Source organism: Schistocerca nitens, chromosome 7 (genome assembly GCF_023898315.1).
Source record: "Schistocerca nitens isolate TAMUIC-IGC-003100 chromosome 7, iqSchNite1.1, whole genome shotgun sequence".
Lineage (NCBI taxonomy): Eukaryota > Metazoa > Arthropoda > Insecta > Orthoptera > Acrididae > Schistocerca > Schistocerca nitens.
This window is the reverse complement of record NC_064620.1, coordinates 146199015-146219051: the sequence shown is the minus strand read 5'-3', so window position 1 is coordinate 146219051 and position 20037 is coordinate 146199015. Positions and strand designations below refer to the sequence as shown.

The following is a 20037-nucleotide window of genomic DNA, read 5'->3' as shown; positions in this document are numbered from 1 at the left end:
CTATACGTTAGTCCCAATGGACAGAATAGGAGACAGCTAAAAACAGGCACATCGAAAAAGGGCTTAAAATATCATACAAAAATGGAGGTCCAAAACAAAAAATTAGCAGCATTAAATTGAATGTGAAGGGAGTGAGGAAGGAATGGGGGGGGGGGGGGGGCATGGGTCGTTTTAGCGTACACTGTACGTCTGTACGTCTACACCGACGAGTCAGAACGCTGTACCCACTGTCGAAAGCGAGTTTGAATTCTGCCTGGTGGCCCTGCGGGCGAATGCCGCCGTAAGGAAATTACACTGTTGTGAGGACAAAAGTAACTTTTGCATGATGTGTCACTGACAAGTAACATAGGTCCATGAAACTTCAACGATACATAGAAAGAAATGCTGAAATGACGATTATTGAACTAAATGAGAAAAAGGAAATTAGTTACATACTACGGCGTGCGCACACTTTATTCAACATGTAAATTTCACTACAGATATTCGGATTTAGGTTATGACAAGTTAGACATGCTTGCCATCATTGGCGATGAGTTGGCGCAGATGATAGTGATGCTGTCGATGACATCTTGAATGGCTGTTTTCAGCTCAGCAATACTTTTGGGATTATTGCTGTACATCTCGTCTTTAATATTGCCCCACAAAAAGGAGTCGCATGTGTTCAGGTCCGGAGGATATGGCGACCAATCTAGATCGATGCCAGTGGACTCTGGGTACCCCATAGCCAGAATGCGGCCCCCAAAGCGCTCCTTTACGACATCAAACAATCTCCTGCTTCGATGGTGTCGAGCTCAGTCCTGTATGAACCACATCTTGTCGAAATCAGGGTCACTTTGGATAAAGGGGATCAAATCATCTTCCAAAACCTTCACGTACCGTTCGGTAGTCGTCGTGCCATCAAGGAATATCGCACCGATTGTTCCGTGACTGTACATTGGACACCATACAGTCATCCGTTGAGGGTGAAGAGACTTCTCGATCGCGAAATGCGGATTCTCAGTCCCGCAAATGCTCGAGTTTTGCTTATTGGTGAACCCACGGAAATGAAAATGGGCGTCGTCGCTAAACCAAACAGCAGTGCGCGTACTAATTCCCATCACGCCCCGCGGTCAACCGCGCAGTTTGAACGTCCTAACGCAAACCGTTCAGAAGTTATGACGATTTTATTTCATATAGTTCAATAATTGTCACCTTGTAAATAGTGAGACGATCGGGAATACAACTTTTACTCAAAGACTATAATTACACTAAAGTCGCCAAGGTACATCTAAATCTACATGATTATTCTGCAGTTCCCAATGAAGTGCCTGATAGAGGGTTCTTCGAAACACCTTTAAGCTATTTTTTAACTATTCCACTCTCGAACACGACGCGGGGAAAACGAACGCTTAAATCTTTCTGTGCGAGCTCTGATTTCTCTTACCTTATCATGATGATTATTTCTCTATATGTAGGTGGGCGCCAACAAAATATTTTCACACACTGAGGAGAAAGTTGGAGATTGTAATTTCATGAGGAGGTCCTGCCGTAGCGAAAATCGCCTTTGTTTTAATGACTGCCACCCCTATTCGTGTTTCATATTTGTGACACTCTCTCCACCGTTTCGCGATATTAAAAAACGAGCTGCTCTTCTTTGAACTTTTTCCATGTCGTCCGTCAGTCCTATCTGAACGGGTCCCACACCGCACAGCAGTACTTCAGAAGCGGGTGGACAAGTGTACTGTAAGCAGTCTATTTTGCAAACGTGTTACATTTTATAAGAATTCTGTCAAATAAATCTGAGTCTTTGATTCCCTTTCCCCGAAACATTATCTATGTGATTGTTTCGGTTTAAGTTATTCGTAATTGTAATACCTAAGTATTTAGTTGAATTTACAGGTTTTAGATTCTTGTGATTTTTCGTGCAACTGAAATTTAGCGGATTCTTTTTAGTGCTCATGTTGTTGACTTCACACTTCTCAAGATTTAGAGTCAGTTGCCAGTTTTATTACGAACTGTGACCTTTCTGACAGGAAATAACGAATCCAGTCACACAACTGAGACGATAATCGATAGGCACGCAATTTAATTAGAAATCACTTTTGAGGAAAGGTGTAAAATGCCTTCTGAAGTTCTAAAACTGTAGGATCAATTTGAATTCTCGTAACGATAGCACTCATTACTTCGTGGGAATAAAGAGCTAGCTGTGTATGAGAAGAACGATGTTTTCTGAATCCGTGTTAGCTATTTTCCAACAAATCGTTTTCTTCGGTATTTCAAAACGTGGAATACGGTATATGGCCTAAAATCCCACTACAGATCGGCGTCACTCTGTAATTCAGCGTACTTCTGTTTCCTTTCTTGGGTATTGGTATGACTTGTGCAGAGCTGTTGTATCTCCATACTCTCTAAGGAACCTGACTGGTATACGATCTGGACTGGTAGCGTCGCCTTTCTTATATGTTTTAAGCTGGTTCGCTACACCAAGGATATTTGCTACTAAGTTACTCATGCAGCCCGTTGTTCTTCATTCGAATTCTGGGATATTTAATTCGTCTTCATTTGTGAAGAAATTTGTGATTGGTAACACTGCATTAGTGGTGTTGTCATAAATAAAAACACCATTGTGATCATGCAATGAAGGTACTGATTGCGTCTGGCCAATGGTGTAATTTAAATACGAGCAGAATCTCTTTGGGTTTTCTGCCAGATTTCGAGACAGAGTTTCGTTGTGGAAACTAGTAAAAGCACCTCGCATTGAAGTACGCGCTAAACTTCGAACTTCTGTAAAACTTCATCCATTTTGAGAATTTAGCGTTCTTTTAAATTTGGCTTCGTTTTTCCGTTGTTTCTGCAATAGTGTTCTGACCTGTTTTATGTACCATGGGGGTTAGTACATCTCTTATTAATTTATTTTGTGTGTATCTCGCAATTGCCGTCTATAATATTTCTTCGAACTGAAACCACATCTGGTCTACGCTTACGTAGTCAGATTGGAAGGAGTGGAGACTGTCTCTTAGGAAGATTTAAGTTTTTAAAAAATTTTAGGAAGTTGTCACAGAATACCTGCCCATAAGTAAGAAAACCAGAAAAGATGCACCTCTGACTGTAGATGGATTCAGTTTCAAGACTGTTGACCACTTCAAGTACCTAGGAAGTCTTTTTAGTTACAACAACAGAACAGATATAGAAATATATGCCCGTTTATCAACAGAAAACAAGAGACTTTTTAGTTTCATCAAAATTCTAAGAAAAAGATCACTTTCACTAACTTCAAAATCCGCTTACATCAATCTACCATTACACCTGTGATGTTATATGGATGTGAAACATTAATATTTAGAAAGAAAGATGAAGAAAAACTGTTAATATTCGAAAGAAAGGACTAAGGAAAATTTTTGGACCTGTATACGACGAAAATAACATGGAATGGAGAATAAGAAGAAATGAAGAATTAAGAGGGCTGTACAAACACCGTAACATCGATGAAGTGCTCAAGAGGAGAAGGTTGAATTGGGCAGGCCATATAGCAAGAATGGTATTCAGCAGAACGATAGATGGAACGGGAGGAAGAGGGAGACCCAGAATCAGATGGAGGGATAACATTCGAGAGGACACAACTAGGATGAACAGCAACAGCAACTGGACAAACAGCGCATTGGACAGGCAGAAGTGGAAGAGGCTCATAGAGCAGGCATATGGTCGATAAGGCCCTTGCCACATGTAAAGTAAAGTAAGTCACATTGACTGTAAAGCAATTTTTCTCTCTATTTCAATAGACTCGAGGATGATTGCAAGTCATCCGAAACCGGTTATCATCTGGTTGTTGTTACATTGTATTAGGATCAAAATCAATAACAATTATGATAAATAGTGCAGTATCTCCGTCATCTGACGATATCAGGTCTTAAAAATACGGAAAAGTTGCAGCTCCTTTGGAAACAAAGAGATTACCTCATCAGTGTGTGTTAGTGTCTGTTGTGGGAGGTATCGGCGCACAGACTGCAGACTACCACATCGCGAACTCCTAGAAGACAAAAATGGAGTGTGCTCATAATGTTGCTATTCGGTTTCCATATGGCGCCGACGGAAGCATTGCTTGTCATTCTTGGAATATGGTCATTGGACTTGGAAATTACAGAAATTTGGGCCGTGTATTGCCTAAACAAATGCGATCATCTTTAAGTACAGACGATAATCGAAAATGGGGTCCATACGACAGTATATAACATTTAACGACTATTGAAAAACAAATGGGATACTTGCAACACAAGCAGAATAACTGAAGAATTAATTAATAACGTCAGGAAGAATATTAAGACCGATATTCGGCAACCCGTCGGGCGGTCCGATGCACTATGTGGTATATTAAATATACTTTCGTTGGTGACGCTGTGGTCACTCCGGGGTTCAGGTTGAGGGACTGTGTACACTCTAGGAAGACTAAGCGGGACTGTACGGGCCGGTTTTGAGGGTGCAGTATCTCAAAGCAGCACTGAAGAAAGAGTCGACCATGTTAAGAATATCGCTATCTTTCGGTCGAGGCCCAAGAGAAAGACAGGGCCTGGTGCTTACGTCACAGCAAGTGACATTGCAGGTTCCATGAGTGCCAGCAGGCTGTCTCCGACGGGGAGCGAGTAACCACCCTGCCGCAGAAAAGTTTCAACACCACGAAGTAGTTGTACGAGGTAAACTAAAGTTGGTAGACATGTTTGTAATCAGAAAAATGACGTCTATTGAAATTTGGGGCCAATCGGATAAGAGTGGCGCCACTGTGAGGATGTAAATCAGATTGGCTTTAAATGCGCGCTGTAACAGTCATGTGCGTTTGTTACCGTAGAAATAGGATGTAGTATTTATTTATTTATTTAATCGTATGCCTAGGGCCCCCCGTCGGGCAGGCCGTTCGCCGGGTGCCGGTCTTTGTATTTGACGCTACTTCGGCGAACTGCAGTCGATAAGGAGGATAGGGATGAAGATGAGGACAGCACAACACCCAGTCCCTGCGCGGAGGAAATTCCCCGACCCAGCCGGGAATCGAACCCGGGCCCAGAGCATTGACAATCCGTCACGCTGACCATTCAGCTACCGGGGGCGGACATGGGATGTAGTGAGTTGGTGTTAGTGAACGGTGTCTTTAAGACAGCGACGACGCCGTTATCACCAGCTCACTGAGCTCGAACGATATCATGTAACGCAACTACGAGAAGCTGTTTGTTCCATCCGCGATATTGTAGAAAGACTTGGCAGAATTGTAGCGACTGTACGTGATTCCTGGCAGCGGTGGTCACGGGAAGGCACGCTAGCAAGAAGACCGGGCTCCGGACAGCCACGCAGCACTACCGAGATGGAAGACTGTGGTGTTCAGCGTATCGCTCTGGCGCATCCTATTGCGTTCGCAGCAGGAATTATAGTTGTAGTTGGCCCTACAGTGCCACAGTCACCTGTTACAGATCGGTTACTTCAAGGACAGCTCCGAGACAGGCGCCCTGCAGCATGCATCCCACCAATCCCAAACTAACACAGTTGGCGACTTCACAGGTGTCAAGCGAGAACTTTTTCGAGGGCAGGGTGGAGATCTCTTGTGCTTTCTGATGAAATCAGGTTCTGCCTTGTTGCCATTAATGGTCTTGTGTTTAGAAGGTGGCCAGTTGAGAACCAGCACCCAACCAGTCTGCGTGCTAGACACACTGGACGTACACCTGAAGTTATGGTCCTCGGTGCGATTTCGTATTACAGCAGGAGCACTCTCGTAGTTATCCCACACACCATGACCGCAAATTTGTACGTCAGTCTGGTGATCCGACCTGTACAGCTGCCATTCATGAATAGCGCTCCAGGGAGTGTTTTCCAACAGGATAACGCTCGCCCACATACCGCTGTTGTAATACCCCCCAGCCTGCTCTACAGGGTGTCGTCATGTTGTCTTGGCCTGCTCGGAAACCATGTCTGTCTCCAGTCGAATATTTACGCAACATCATCGGACAACATCTCCACTGCCATCAACAACCAGCATTAACCGTCCCTGTACTGACCGACCAAGTGCGACAGGCATGGAACCCCATCCCACCTCTACAACATGATGCAGGCACGTTTGCACGCTTGCATTCAACAGTTTGGCAGTTATAGCGGTTATTAATGTTCTAGCATTTCACATTTGGTATGTCTTATCTCGCACTTACATTCACCTTTGATTTTGCAACCTTGATAACTCAAACACATCTAGACAAATGTATTCCCAAAATTTCGTTACTCTAGGTGACGTGTTTATCGGTGCTGCGATTTTTTAAAAAAATGGTTCAAATGGCTCTGAGCACTATGGGACTCAACTGCTGAGGTCATTAGTCCCCTAGAACTTAGAACTAGATAAACCTAACTAACCTAAGGACATCACAAACATCCATGCCCGAGGCAGGATTCGAACCTGCGACCGTAGCAGTCCCGCGGTTCCGAACTGCAGCGCCAGAACCGCGATTTTTTATTTCAGTCAGTGTATTTGAAACGAGATTAATAATTCTTGACTGCGCGTTTATATTCATACAAGCTTTCGATAGCACACGCCATTGTTGAAACCTTTCAGTCGCTACCTCTCCAACTTAATAGTGATTTCCCGTTGGCCCCGCACGCGGCCGAGCGTTCGCGAATTGTGGCGGACAAGCCGACTAGTGTGACGTCACAAGTTCGTTGTGGGGCCCATATCTCTCGGGGTCCTTGGTTTTGATGTTATGGCGTACTAAATCGTACTACTTATGCCTCGCTGGTTTCTGGAACTTTTGACCGCGAGCAAGGCTTTTTCCTGGCGATGGTACTGTGTTCCTATTAACGTCAACAACGCCCAGGCACTACTGGTCGGGCGTATATCTGTGAGCAGGGAGCTGCTGTTTGTGTTTCGTAAAGAGTGGTCGCGTGCAGTCGCGTAGGGTATAAATTGTCTGAAGAGTGTGCTAGAGGGGCGATTATAAATTTGAAAATATTACGTTTGTTCACAAGCTAAATGTAATTTATGATTCTGTTTATTCTCGGAGAGGTACACGGAATTATTTATGAAATTAATGGACGTTAGTGCAGCGTGCTGTTGGTCAGTAACCTCCGTTGGCAGAACATATTGCTGTCTGAGCACAATCGAAAAGGCTTCCGCAAACAGTGATAACCTGATAAATTAATGCGGAAATGCGGTTCTGCAATGGCTGATTCACCGTGAAAGTGAAATGTTTATTTTATTTGTTTATTTATTCATTTTATTTGTCTTATTTATTTATTTAACCTGATCTGATTTAGGGCTATCCGGCCATCTCTTACATCGGACCAGGGTTTGACACATACAGTACCTCTTTTTTACATCTTAGTTTCCTAAAAAACAACAATTTTAATACGATAAATACAGGGTGACAATTATTGATATAAGATCGTCATGACTTCTGAACGGTTTGCGTTAGGACTTGCAAACTGCACGGTTGGCCGCGGGGCATGACGGGAAATACGATGCGAATATGGTTTAGTTTACTGACGAAGCCCACTTTCATTTGGATGGCCTCAACAATAACCAAAATTGGAGCTTTTGGGGGACTAACAATCCGCATTTCGCGATCGAGAAGTCTCTTCACCCTCAACGGGTGACTGTGTGGTGTGCAGTGTTCAGTCACAGAATCATCGGTGCGATATTCCTTGATGACACAGTGACTACCGAACGATACATGAAGGTTTTGCAAGATGATTTCATCCCGTTATCCAAAGTGACCCTGTTTCCGACAAGATGTGACTAATACGAGACGGAGCTCGACCTCACCGAAGCAGTAGAGAGTTTGATGTCCTGGAGGAGCACTTTGGGGTCTCTGGGGTACTTAGAGGCTCCTTTTTGTGAGGCTATATTAATGACAAGTTGTACAGCAACTACCCCAAAACCATTGCTGAGCTGAAAACACCCATTCAGAGGTCACAGACAGCATCGATGTTCCGGCACATCAGATGGTTATGCATAATTCCGCTATTCGTCTGCGCCACCTCATCGACAATGACGGCAGGCTTATCGAACATGTCATAACCTATATACGAATATCTGTAGTGATATTTACATGTTGAATAAACTGTGTGCACGCCATAGTTTGTAACTAATTTACGTTTTCTTCATATAGTTCAATAATTGTCACCCTGTAATATATATTAAAATGATATGAGTGTTTCAAGTAGCCGTGTGAGTAAATATTGCTGAATATGAACTAATAAAGTTAATGCTGGCAGTACTTGTACTGCTGCAGCTGCTGCCACTAATGGTGATAATACAAAACGAAACTCCATGCAAACAAGTCTCGGAAGGCGAAATGGTACCGACCGGCCGCCATATCACCCGCAGCCCTTAGGCGTCACCGGATGCGGATACGGAGGGTCATGTTGTCAGCACACAGCTCGTAACCGGTGCCGATACTTCTCAGTCAATTAGCTACTCAACTGCTTGCCAATAGCGCTCTTCAGGCTTGGACGGTCACCCATCCAAGTTATAGCCAGCCTCGAAAACGCTTAACTTCGGTGATCTGTCGGGGGGTGTTACAACTGCGGCAAGGCCGTTGGCATATAGTAATAATAATAATAACAATAATAGTGACCACACAAGGAATTTATAAGTGTACGAGATACATGTTTTTCTGATAACGCAAGTTCATGTGAAAGGAAATTTAAGGAGACCGCACAAGCTAAGAATTTGAATGAGGAACACCTGGTTGGAAAGAAGGATGTACAAGATCAACTGTTAATATAAGTGTCGATATGCCTAATCATTTTTAGGCAGCACGTTTCGTGCGTTAAGCACAATAACATGAAGTCACATAATCTGCACGTGTGTAATTTCGAAGTGACATTTTTCAGTATTTTAACTGAGAAACTTAAATCCGTATAAATTAAAGAGGACACGTGTTCCTATTAGGCACAGCTGTCAATTTAAGTTGCTAACGAAATCTAATAGTCTTGGGGGACTGGAATGAAGTTGTAGTGGAAGGAGTGGACGAAAAGGTTACAGGAGAATATGCGCTTGGGACAAAGAATGAGAGAGGAGAAAGATTAATTGAGTCCTGTAATACATTTCAGCTGGTAATAGCGAATACTCTGTTCAAAAATCACAAGAGGAGGAGGTATACTTGGGAAAGGCCGGGTGATATGGGAAGATTTCAGATAGTTTACATCATGGTCAGACAGAGATTCCGAAATCAGATACTGGATTTTAAGGCGTACATAGGAGCAGATATAGACTCAGCTCACAATATAGTAGTGATGAAGAGTAGGCTGAAGTTTGAGACATTTGTCAGGAAGAATCAGTACGAAAAGAAGTCGGATACAGAAGTTCTAAGGAATGATGAGATGCGCTTGAAGTTCTCCAAGGCTATAAATACAGCAATAAGGAATAGCTCAGTAAGCAGCACAGTTGAGGAGGAATGGAAATCTCTAAAAATGGCCATCACAGAAGTTGGAAAGAAAAACATAGGTAAAAAGAAGGTAGCTGCGAAGAAACCATGGGAAACACAAGAAATACTTCAGTTGATCGATGAGAGGAGGAAGTACAAAAATATTCCGAGAAACTCAGGAGTACAGAAATACAGGTCGCTGAGGAATGAAATAAATAGGAAGTGCAGGGAAGAAAAGAAGAAATGGCTGCATAAAATACGTGAAGAAATCGAAAAACAAATGCTTGTCGGAAGGACAGACTCAGGATACAGGAAAGTCAAAACAATCTTCGGTGACGTTAAAAGCAAGGATGGTAACATTAAGAGTGCAACGGCAATTCCACATATGAGTGCAGAGGAGAGAGTGGATAGGTGGAAAGCATACACTGAAAGCCTCTGTGAGGGGGAAGATTTCGCTGATGTGATAGAAGAAGAAACAGGAGTCGATTTAGAAGAGATAGGGGATCTATTATTAGAATCAGAATTTAAAAGAGCTTTGAAGGACTTAAGGTCAAATAAGGCAGAAGGGATAGATAACATTCCATCAGAATTTCTAAAATCATTGGGGGAAGTGGCAACAAAACAACTATTCACGTTGGTGTGTAGAATGTGTTAGTCTCTCGACATGTCATCTCACATCCGGAAAAATAATTCCGAGGACGCAGGAGCTGACAAGTGCAAGAATTAGCGCACAATCAGCATAACAGCTCATGCATCCAAGTTACTGACGAGAGTAATATACAGAAGAATGGAAAAGAAAATTGAGCATATGCTAGATGACGATCAGTTTGGGTTTAGAAGAGGTAAAGACACGAGTTAGGCAATTCTTACGTTGCACTTGATAATGGAAGCAAGCCTAAAGAAAAATCAAGACACTTTCATTGGGTTTGCCGACATGGAAAAAGCGTTCGATAATGTAAAATGATGCAAGATGTTCCAAATTCTGAGGAAAATATGGGTAAACTATAGGGAGAGACGGATATATACAATACGTACAAGAACCAAGAGGGAATGATACGAGTGGAAAACCAAGAACGAAGTGCTCGGATTAAAAGGGGTGTAGCGTTTCGCCCCTACTGTTTAATCTGTACATCGAAGAAGCAATGATGGAAGTAAAAGAAAGGTTTAGGAGTGGAACTAAAGTTCAAGGTGAAAGGATATCAATGATACGATTCGCTGATCAGATTACTATCCTAAGAGAAAGTGGACCAGAATTACATGATATGCTGAATGGAATGAACAATCTAATGAGTACAGAATATGGATTGAGAGTAAATAGAAGAAAGACGAAAGTAATGAGAAGTAGCAGAAATGAGAACAACGAGAAACTTTACTTCAGGATTGATGGTCATGAAGCAGATGGAGTTCAGGAATTCTGCTATCTAGATAGTAAAGTAACCGATGACGGACGGAGTAAGGAGGACATCAAAATCAGACTAAAAATGGCAAAAATCTTTCCGTTCGAGCTCTGATTTATTTTGTTATGATGATCATTTCTCCCTACGTAGGTGAGTGACAACAAAATATTTTCGCATTCGGAAGAGAAAGTTGGTGATTGAAATTTCGTAAACATATCTCGCCCCAAAGAAGACCGCCTTTGTTTCAGTGACTGCCAGCCCAGCTCCCGTATCATATCAGCGACACTCTCACCGCTATTGCGCGATAACACGAAACGAGCTGCCCTTCTTTGCACTTTTTCGATGGCCAAGAGAAGTCTACTAGCATCAGACATAGGCCTCAAGTTCAGGAAGAAATTTCTGAGAATGTAGGTATGGCGTGCAGCATTGTATGGTAGAGAAAGGTGAACTGTGGTAATACGGGAACAGAAGAGAATCGAAGCATTCGAGATATGGTGCTACAGACGAATGTTGAAAATTAGGTCTACTGATAAGTTAAGAAATGAGAAGTTTCTGCGCAGAATCGGAGAGGAGAGGAGTATGTGGAAAACACTGACAAGAAGAAGGGACATCTGTTAAGACATCAGGGAATGACTTCTATGGTACTAGAGGGAGCTGAAGTGGGCGAAAGATCTAGAGGAAGGCAGAGATTGGAATACACCCAGCAAATTATTGAGGACGTAGGTTGCAAGTGCTACTCTGAGATGAAGAGGTTGGCACAGGAGAGGAATTCGGGAATGCGTGGCGGGCCGCATCAAACCAGTCAGAGGACTGATGACACCCCCTCTCCAAAAAAAAAAAAAGTAACGTGTTATCTCTCTGAATCTCCGTACTCGGGTCCGAGAGCCGCTAAATTAATAAACGAAATACGAAGGAACTTTGCTACCTGTAGTACCTGGTCCACTTCGACTATACTGCAGCAGCAGTGTGCAGAAAGGATAGGAAATGCTTTGTGAGGGATCCACCCGCATTTATGATATCCTCCCCGCTAATTACCGTTCTGGCCACATGGAGGTCGTCAGCCATCGTAGGTAACGACCAACAGAGCTGGCCATCGCGTTAGTGAGAGATATTTTTACACACGTGTCTTCTGCGATGGTGTAATGAACTGTAGAATCGCGTGCTTTGGTGGAAACTATGCTGGCGTGCCGTCCTTGCCCAAGGGATCGATCACTGCCGCATGAAATACCTTTAGGGTAAGCTGTGCTGGAAGACTGCTCGCTGACGATGCTGGTATCTGTAACAAATGAAGCAAGAGTCGGTCACAAATTCTACTTGGTGTGATGATGTCAGCTCTCTCTATGTGGATAAATAGAAAAGAAGCGTATAACAGAGAGTGCATACTGGGAAGCACCGTATTGCAAGATCTGTTGAGTGCGTCGCGTCATTTAGGTTATGGTGATACACGTCACTCCATAGGTCTTCTTGCCGACGAATGATACTAGTAACAACGGTAACTTGCATATTAAAACAATGCTAATTTAAAGTAATATACCTAAAGTAAATATTCATATAGTGTGCGCTGTTTTATTTTACTGTGAATGTGGAAAGCCGTGTTCTACATCTACATCTACATGGTTACTCTGCAATTAACACTTAAGGGCCTGGCAGAGGGTTCATCGAGCCATTTTCATACTACTTCTCCACCATTCCACTCTCGAATAGCGCGTGGGAACAAGGAACACCTAAATATTTCCGTTCGAGCTCTGATTTATTTTGTTGTGATGATCATCTCTCCCTACGTAGGTGGGTGTCAACAAAATATTTTAGCATTCGGAAGAGAAAGTTGGTGGTTGAAATTTCGTAAATAGATCTCGCCGCAAAGAAGACCGCCTTTGTTTCAGTGACTGACACCACAACTCGCATATCGTATCAGTGACACTCTCACCGCTACTGCGCGATAACACGAAACGAGCTGCCCTTCTTTGCACTTTTTCGATGGCCTCTCTCAATCTCGCCTGGTAAGGATCCCATACCGCGCAACAATATTCCAGCAGAGGACGGACAAGTGTAATGTAGGCTGTCTCTTCAGTGGGTTTGTCTCATGTTCTAAGTGTCCTGCCAACAAAGCGCAGCCTTTGTTTCGCCCTCCCCACCACATTATCTATATGATCTTTCCAATTTAAGTTGCTCGTAATTGTAATTCCTAGGTATTTAGTCAAATTGACAGCCCTTAGATTTGTGCGATTTATCGTATACCCAAAATTTACCGGATTTCTTTTAATACCCATGGGGATGTCAGCGCACTTTTCTTTGTTTAGTGCCAATTGCCACTTTTCGCACCATACAGAAATTCTCTCTAGATCATTTTGTAATTGGAATTGATCGTCTGATGATTTTACTAGACGGTAAATTACAGCGTAATATGCAAACAATCTAAGGGGGCTGCTCAGATTATCACCTAGATCATTTATGTAAATCAGGAACGGCAGAGGGCCTATGACACTACCTTGCGGAATGCCAGATATCACTTCTGTTCTATTCGATGATTTACTGTCTATCACTACGAACTGTGACTTCTTTGAGAGGAAATCACGAATCCAGTCACACTACTGTGACGATAGTCCATACGCACGCAATTTGATTAATAGTCGCTTGTGAGGAACGGTATCAAAAGCCTTCTGGAAATCCCTTCTGCAAATCTAGGAATATGTAATCGATCTGAGATACCTTGCCACAGCATTCATTACTTCATGGGAATAAAGAGCTAGCTGTGTTGCACAAGAACGATATTTTCTGAATCCGTGTTGGTTATGTATCAATAAGTCATTTTCTTCAAGGTGATTCATAATGTTCGAGTACTGTACATGCTCCAAAATCCTACTGTAAATTGAGGTCAGTGATATGGGTCCGTAATTCAATGGGTTACTCCTATTTCCTTTCTAGAAAGGCGACGTGTGTCTTCGCCATTGGACGGGAGGAAACACCTGCTGGGTTGCGGCAGTATGTATTCCACGTATTTCCCCTGCTGCGAAGACACATGGACGTCCCGAAGAAAATACATCGAACCAATAGAAGCTACTTGAAAAGGAACCTAGAGGAACTTTTCCGTCAGAGAAAGATACTGAAATGTGAAGTAACAACATCTCAGATGTGTACAAATTGTTGACGTTGTTCAAGTGTGGTCAAACATATCCATTGCAGCTGACGCAGAATATCTTATTTTTGAAATGTGATGTATGGAAAACAATATTTTTATGCGAAATTTAAAAGAATCAGGTACAGAGAGCTACAGACGCAGAAACTACCGGGCAAGGAACAGGATAAGGCCTTCAAAACGATTACTTGTATACCACACTCTGTAAAAATTTCCGCGGAAATAGCCGTAATGTTAAAACGTCATAAGGTCAAAGTGTTTTTACATCCTCCTTCCAAGATGTCTGCGCTTTATGAATCTATCAGAGACACGTAAAGCTGCGCAAGACAGATGTCTGCAGGATTCCCAACGAGTTCGGAAAATCTTGTATATGGCAAATGATACGCACCGTTCAGGACCACATGGTGGAACATCTGCAACATACCTGCCTACTCCAGGCCAACAAGTCCGCGGTCGCAGAATACTGTATTTCCACTGGTCATCTGATGATATAGAATGAAACAAAAATTGTCTCACACGTCAGACTTTTAGCTCTATCGTCAATGTATCAGTGGAAACATGGTAGTGTCCCATATCTATCGGGACGGCGTTTTCCACTGGGATTCAGCAGCGCTTAAACCTGTCATAGAAAAACCCCGTTGCTCTACGTAGTCGGCGTCCTTCTGCGATTCTGCCGCGTGTAGGTCGTCGGTTTGCTACAAATGAGGCGGAAGGGGCGCGGCTGAAGCTCATGCCCTCAAGTAGCGCATTTTCATCGCCAATTGGGTGCACCATGCTTGTTCCGGCGGGATCTTAAAAGACGGGAGCTGGGAGCATTCTCGCCAGTATTCACCCGTAGACGGACAGAAGACTGAGCGGAAATATCGTGGTAGCAAGCTGCAGACAACAGCAAGTTCACGCGAAATTTCATGGAACAACATTTTTGTCTTTGAAAGAATATATAAAGCCTAGGTGTTGGAGTCCAAAAGACTGACGTGGGAATCACACACGTTATAGTATAGAGGGTTTTAGGGGTGAAGTGTAGATTTTTTATTGCTGACTTAGGACAGTGTACTTAACAACATTGCATCATTATTTGCTTCATTTGCAGACTAACAATTACAGCTTTTAGGAGTAGCAGCTTTTTAGGTTGGTTTGTATCTCCAAATACATATGGCAAGAACAAATCATTAATATTTATTTTGCCCTAGACAGTAGGACAGAGGTTGAAGTGTTCACACTTATATGCAAAATGGGTAGTCTATACCGACAGGCGTAGTCCACTTACGAGTTACGACTGTGCACAAAACAGCAGGTAGTGATATATATGACGCGTTTTCGGGAAGACTGTTGGACGGAAATAAAAAACAACAAACACACTGAAGTGTGTACATACTAATGTACTAATGACCACAATACCTGTTCTTAAACCCATAACACCCAGCCACCCACGCTAGACACAGCGGCAACACCACAGAGTATTTAGGTGTAATAAGAAGAAGTGTCATGATGGGAAGAATCCCCGTAAAATCAGTAGTAGGGAAGCTGAACAAAAGACTTACATTTGCAGGAAAAATTCTAGAAAAGTACAGTACATCTGTAGAGAAAATAGTATCCAAGAGCAATTCTAAAGCCTTGTCCCAGAGTTTGGAGCACTTATTAAGTAGGTCTGACAACAGACGGCGGAACGATTCAGAGACGTGCTGTTAGTATCGTAACAGGCTGGTATGGTGCGTACAAAAGTATAACAGATATGCTGAGGGAACTTAAGTGTGAATCCTTGGAAGAAAGACAACGTAGTTTTCGTGAAACCCCCGTGCGGAAATTTTGCGAACCTGTATTCGAAGAAGACTGTGTGCGATAATTATGGCGCCACCATTTTATATCTTACGCAGGGCTCATGAGAATAAGATAAGAAGGATTAGGGCGTGTACGCAAGAATATAGATAGTCGCTTTGCCCTCGCAGAACATGTGAATCCATAATACTGGTACGACGTACCCTCCACACGTGCACTGTACAGTGGCTTAGAGAGTACCTAAGTATAAGAGCCAGCGTCGAAACCTGTCATGTACAGTGTGAATACACAAATGCCGACAGGGAACGGTACCGTTAATGACGGAACTGAAGAGAGATACAAAGATGTTATCTATTCTTTCGGACACGTCCGAAAGGACGAATACCATCGGTGACCATGCAACGCTCTAGAATGAACTGATAATTAAATTAAGGCCCCTCGCTGTCGACAGGCGTTGATGTACATCAACGGGACAGTTGAAAACGTGTGCCCCGACCGGGACTCGAACCCGGGATCTCCTGCTTACGTGGCGGACACTCTACCCATCTGAGCCACCGAGGGCACAGAGGATAGTGCGACTACAGGGATTTATCCCTTGCACGGTCCCCGTGAGACCCACATTCCCAACTTAATGTCCACACACTACATTCGTAGTGCCGGGTTCGAGTCCCGGTCGGGGCACACGTTTCACAACCGGTCCTGTTGATGTACATCAACGCCTATCGACAGCATAGGGTATTGATTTAATTATCATTTCATTCTAGAGCGCTGCATGGTCACCGATGGTATCTGTTCTTTCGGACATGTCTGAAAGAATAGATACCATCTTCATATAGTTAAGTCTAGCCGGCCACTGATCTTCTTCTTCTGTGCGGATGCACACGTATTGCCCGTACTCTTACTTGACTCGGAAAGATCGTCTGCCACGAGTAATGAGTGTAATGGGCAGGGGCACTACGAATGTAGTGTGTGGACATTAAGTTGGGAATGTGGGTCTCACGGGGAGCGTGCAAGGGATAAATCCCTGCCGTCGCACTATCCTCTCTGCCCTCGGTGGCTCAGATGGATAGAGCGTCTGCCATGTAAGCAAGAAATCCCGGGTTCGAGTCCCGGTCTTGCCACACATTTTCAACTGTTCCCGTTGATGTGCATCAACGCCTGTCGACAGCGTAGTGTCTTGATTTAATTATCATTTCGAAATGAAGAGAGATCGTGGGCGATGATGGTACAAGGGCCGTTCAGTATGTAATCTAACACGTTTTTTTCTGAAAGCAGGAGGCTCTTATTCAGCATTCCAGTACGCTGTATTATTCACCAACCTTTTGGTTGTAAAACCCTGTTTTTCAACACAATCTCCGTTCAATACGAAGTCATTACGCCACCTTACTGGGAGAGCCTCTATGACCGCGTGGTACCATTCTACTGGTCTTGCTCCATCAGTAACCTTAGCATCATTCATTTACTGCTTCCGCGGAGTGCATCCTTCATTGCGCCAAACACAATGAGTTCAGAAGATGCGGGATCCGGGCCATAGGATGGATGGGGAAGAACAGTCCAATGGAGTTATGTTAGCTCCTCTCGGGTGTGCAGACTTGTGTGAGGTCTTTCGTTGTCATGGAGAAGGAGACGTTTGGTTGCATTTTCGTGGCAACGAATGCACTGAAGTTGTATCTGAGGATAGCACAGTACACTTCGGAAGAGATGGTTTATTTGGAGGAGAAGTGGTGTGGCGCTACTCCATGGCTTGCCCTTTTTTTTTCAGGTTAGAAGAGATGACTCTATATTTCATCACCTGTGCCGATGTTCAGCAAAAAATTGTCACGATCAGCCGCGTTACGAGCAACCAACTCTGCACAGATAGCTTTTCGTTGCTCTTTATGGTCTTCTGTTTGGTGGCGAGGAACCCAGCGGGCGCACACCTGTGAGTACCCCAATTGGTGGATGAGTGTGTCCGCATACCAACAGAGTCGTCCAGTTGAGCAGTGAGGTGTTTGACTATGGTCCGTCGATACCTCGGAATGAGAGAGCCCGTACGTTCCAGCAATGCAGGTATCACAGGTGCGTGCGGTCAGCCGGCGTTTGCGCGACCTTGTTGCGATGATGGCAGCCGTCTCTCCCAACGACTCATCGTGCTTTTGTTCACTGCCAGGTCTCTCTAGACATTCTGCAATCGACTATGACTATCTGAGATGCTCAGGTTTTCCACCAAAAGAAACTCAATGACTGCTCTCTGCTTGGAACTCACCTCCGTTATAGATGCCATTTTGAAGGGTACGTTTAGCGTCGCCACCTGTCGAAATTTTTGAAACTACAGGGTCTGAAGCCGGAATATTCCACGATGTCTCACAGTGAAACCCGAAATTGGCCGAGAAAGAAAATGTGTTAACTTATTGAACGCCCTCGTGTTTACAAGAGGAGTAACAAAATGGTTCAAATGGTTCTGAGCACTATGGGACTTAACATCCGAGGTCATCAGTCCCCTACAACTTAGAACTACTTAAACCTAACTAACATAAGGACATCACATACATCCATACCCGAGGCAGGATTCGAACCTGCAACCGTAGCGGTTGCTCGGTTCCAGACTGAAGTGCGCAGGAGTAACAGTTAGGGATGGAGAAACTGGTCATTAGTAGTTTGGTCGAAGAAAAAAAATTGTCTTATTAGTACGCAACACGGAGGAATAATTATTATAACCATAAATAATATCAACACATACACACACACACACACACATGTATATATAAAATCGCATGGCTATCTTCAGGCGTCAAAACAGGTCATAGTATGGTAACTTTTCAGCGAACACAGATAAGCCCCGACCTTAGGTTCACGAGCGCCTTTGTAACCATGCAGACAGACTTGCTTCTGGTAATACATGGTGATAGTAGGTAAGAGAGGGTTCAGAAGATATATGCGACAGACTGACGGACAAGATACAGCTTCAAAATTGGATGGCGAACCTTTGAAAAGAGCTGTAATCAGAGCCAAATGAATTATGAAGTATCCGCCGATTTTAAGGGGAATGGAAAAGAATGAAACTACAATGGAAATGTGTTAGATGTATGGCTAATACACAATATTTACAAGAAGCAAAAGGGACTAATATGAATTGAAGATAAAGAGAAACAGGCTGTTGTCTTTTCCCTTTATCCTTCATAAGTGCATGAAAGAAGCAATGGCGGAAATAAGAGGAAGGTTCAGGAATGCGATTTAAATTTATCGTTAAAGCACACCAGTAATTAGATTGACTGATAATAACGTTATCCTCAGTGAAAGCGACGAAGAATGACAGGTCCTTTTGAAAGGAAGAAAAAGTCTAATGAGCGCAAAACTAATGAGGAGTATAATAAATGATATTAGCCATAAACTTACCGTAAAAATTCGGGACCACGTAGTAGACGAAGTAAATGCATTCTGTTACCTTGTAAGAAAACTAATGCTTGAGGGAGGAATTAAGGACAATGTAAGAAGAAGACTAACACAGGCATACAAAGTATTCCTCGGTAAAGTACATCTGCTTGTAGCTAAGACAGGCCGTCAGTGTGGCTGTTCGTCTGTAGCACAAAATTCAATGAAAATGAATTACTGACCGCGGGAGAAGTGGAAGAAATGAGACTCGAAAGGTCTTAGATGTAACGCTAGAGAACGATGTTTAAAATTAGGTAGACTGATAATGTAAGAAATGAGGAGAGAATGTGAGGACAGCAATATGTGATAAGTCTAACGAGAAGAAGAGACGGGATGACAGAAAATATGTCAAGAACTTACAGAGTATCTTCCGCGGTCGTAGAGTGAGATGCAGAGGGGAAAAACTGTAGGGGAAGAAAGAGAATGTCGTACATCCAAGAAATAACTGGGGACTTTGGTGGATCTAAGTGCTACTTTGAGATGTAATGATTGGTAAATAAGGGGAAGACGTAGTGCCATGCTGCATTAAACCGGTCGTAGAACGATGAGAAACCTAATGGGTAAATACACTGGTCAGTCAGAAAGTGTCCACGTGTGGTGACGCGTCGTGGCACGGAATCAATGAGGCCTTCGCTAGTCGCTAGAGGGAGTTGGTATCGCACCTGCATACACAAGTCACCTAATTCCCGTAAATTCAGGAGAAGGGGCGATGAGCTCTGGCGCCGCGGTCGATCACAACCAAGTGATCGATCGGGTTCAGACGAGGCGAGTTGGGGGGCCGGCACATCTATTGGAAGTCACCACTGTGTTCCTCGAAACACACCATCACACTCATGGCCTTGTGACATGGAGCATTACCTTGTTGAAAAATGCCACTAACGTCAGGAAACATAATCGTCGTGAAGTGGTGTACGTGGTCTGCAAGCAGTGTACGATATTCCTTCAC

At 43.5% G+C, this 20037-nt stretch overlaps 1 non-coding gene across 1 annotated transcript; it reads right to left on the bottom strand.

Annotated features, from left to right (window-relative positions):
• Nucleotides 1-16167: 16167 nt before the first annotated feature.
• On the bottom strand, nt 16168-16242 carry Trnat-cgu (transfer RNA threonine (anticodon CGU)). The gene has a single exon. It is a non-coding gene; the product is annotated as a tRNA-Thr (tRNA).
• Nucleotides 16243-20037: the final 3795 nt, after the last annotated feature.